Genomic DNA, 3,352 nt, shown 5'->3' with positions numbered 1-3,352 from the left:
TTTGAGTTAATATATTGGCTCATCTGTGCAGGAAGCAATTACAGCAGAGACAGGAAATACCTTCACGAAGTATTATCCATGTTAAGCACTGCCCCTCCTGCTAACATAGCCTTCTGCCCTATAAACTATTTCAGAAGACAAGACAACCATGCTGGCCTCTGTCCTCAAAGAAGTCATCTCTCCCTTCCACATTCCCTCCTGCTGTCTCCTCAGCTAAATGTAACTACTATAGCGAGGATCATGAAACGTCTGCCTTGAGGCCCTATGTAGAAGATGGGTAGCTCTTGCTTCCATGTGGTTCTTCTTGGTATGCCCTAGTATTTCCTGCTATCAAAATATTTGGTCAGATGTTCCTCTTTCAAATCACTTTTCATTACCAACAGAGGAATCTAAACAACGCTTCACTGATACATACAGACCAGAACTCTGGCGTCAAAATTGGCATCCCAGCACTCATTCATTTCCTTCAGGAAGCTACACACGGATGGAACTTCCCTTCTCTGTCCACAAAGCAACATTTTAAAACTCACTCCCTGAAAAGATAAGAAACATCCAAAACTCCCTCAGATTCAGGGATGCAGTAAAGACCTGGCTAATCCGTAAAAGGCGACACCCCTACTGCAAAGCAGTCCCAAACCCTAACAATCCCACAAAGTTGAGTCAGTCACCTATGTACTGCTGGTAGGTGTTTGCTTCTCTCACTCCTCTTGGCTCCATTCCAAGCTTAAGTGTATCTAACAATATTGCACACATATATCTTTTTCCTAAAACACATGGAAAATTATGGTCATTAGGACTGCACAATTTTGTACGGTGAACTACGTAATTCTACTTAGGCCCTGATTACACATGTCTTGGAGGAGAGTGTTATATCTATTGCACATGTTAATTTAGATACTAAGAGGGGGTCTCAATTTATCCAGTGTGATAAATAGCATCAATTGTGAGTTTTGTCTGAAAATGGGACATAAGATATGGATTTAAGTGTTCTCCGCACCAAAACCTGCATGTTTTGTTATTTAGAAGGCACTTATACCCAGCAAAGTTTTTCCCAGGTACATTTTCACAAGGGAAACCTGTTGAAATTTACCTAGGAAAAATGTTGTGGGGCTTGCGATTTGGATACGTGCTGTAACACGAGCTACCATACATTTCTAAATTAACTAGGCCAAACGTTTTTAGCATGGTACAAAAGTGGGCACTACAAACTACAACACTTAAAAAATACATCTCAAACGTTTTTGAAAAGCATAATTGATGTTGCTTTTAAAGCTGTACTAATTCTGAATGACTAACCATAACTCCACAGCACACACTATAATTAAGATATCTGCAAGTGCGGTGATTTAAACAAAAAAGCTAAATAACTGATGTCCTTCTGTAATTTGAGACTTTTATTTATAGGGATTCTAGTATACAACACATTGTAAACTTAGCATTGCTTGAAAACTGTTTAAGTTAAATATATACATTTGTGTTATACATTACACTGGCTACAGGATATTTTTATTTTTATTTTTTTTATTAACATTTTTATTAGACATTCAGCACATCATAATTACAATAGCAAGTGACATCATAACCAATATGTGTGAAATGTGGAAACCCAAAAAACGAACATCAACACCCCATGGCTAAAACGTACAGCGATAGAGATTGCAATAAAAGGACATTAGCAGACATCACAGCAAAAGAATTCAATATTGTGTCATGTATACAAAAAACAAGGCTATACCGTATTAATCTGCTGCTGGTTCAGATGTAGATGCATGTGTGGTAGATTGAAGATATTGCAATATGGGGTCTCATATGACGTTAGGACGGGAAGTAGCAGGTTACTCTTCCGCATATAGGGCCAGATGTAGGAGCCGAAATACCGGTCGGTAACGGCCGATTTCGGACGTTACCGACCGGTATTTAATAATTGGCATGTAGGGGCCCTATTGTACCAATTCGGTAAATTTACTGAATCTGTAAATTTACCGAATCGGTAAAATACCGAATCGGTATTTTTACCGATTCGGTAACTTCCTAATGTAGGTGGGACTCTTCTGAGTCCCAATGGCCTTACAGATTCGGTATTTTACCACCCAATCCAATTGGGTGGTAAAATACCGAATGCAGGTGTGCATGCACATGTGTGCATGCACACCTATGCCATGTGACAGACAGACATGCCCTCAGGGCATGTCTGTGTGCCACATGGCACACATGCCAGTATTTGGGGTGCTAGAGGGTGTCAAAGTGACACCCCCTGCACCCTTGCTGGAATCGGTATTTATCGAATTGGTATTTACCGATTCGGTAAATACCGATTGTTACAGAATCGGTAATTCAATTACCGATTTCACCTACATCTCCCCCTTCTATTTTACCGATTCATAAATACCGAATCGGTAAAATTCGGTATTTATGAATCGGTAAAATAGAATTACCTACATCTGGCCCATAGTCTCAAGTTTTCCTGACAATATACCAAGTCTTTGAGCCATGCAGTTGCAGTGGGGCTAGAATTGCTCTCCCAAGTCATTGCTACTCGCTGTTTGGCAAGGAAAAGTGTGACACATACAGGCTACCCGTAAGACCCTTTAAAGATGGCAGCAGGCCCAGTAAGCACACGTGCGGGGAACATAGCACCTCAGTATGCGTCATCCCCTGCAACCGACGTGTGACTACGGACCAAAAAGTTGCCACTCTCTCGGACTCCCTAGCCAAATGCCAGAAGATAGAACCCTGTCGTCTGCAACGTTTGCATGTGTCGTTATCTCTAACAGCTTGTGCGGTGTGTGATAGACCTGATGCAGGAACTTGAAATTAATTATACTTAAATTACCGTAAATACATTTCAGGAGTACTTGTGTCCTATCCAGAAGGGCCCGCTATGAAGACATATCTGCCTTTGTTGTTGATTGTCCTGTTGAGTGTCTGAAAGGGTGTGACAGGGCGGAGTCAATTCAGTGCATATGCAGAATATGTTGTGCAGTATATGGAGCCTCTCCAGCGCTTTCGCAGCCCCTGGAGCTCCTCACTGGCAAGGTGAGTTTCCTGGAGGAAGCTTTTATGTCAATTTTGTCTTTTCATGTAGGAGTAGACCAAGTAACAGGGGCGCACTGTATGCATGCCCCTGACATTGGTGTTTAAGAACGCAGTCTGGAGGCGATGTGACATGTAGTGGGGGTGCAATGGGGCGAGCCCTGATGAAGCACTGCTGTGCCACCTATCTGTACAATTGTAGATGGTGGCCGTGCACTGCACTAGTTATTCACTAATTTGAGGCGTAGGTCGTGCTCCTATGGATACTCCCCGCTCGAGAGTATGTGAAATAACGAAGGATTGCGCTGGCACTATAAAG

The sequence above is a fragment of the Lissotriton vulgaris genome, chromosome 7, assembly GCF_964263255.1.
Source record: "Lissotriton vulgaris chromosome 7, aLisVul1.2, whole genome shotgun sequence".
NCBI lineage: Eukaryota > Metazoa > Chordata > Amphibia > Caudata > Salamandridae > Lissotriton > Lissotriton vulgaris.
This window is presented reverse-complemented; position numbering follows the sequence as displayed.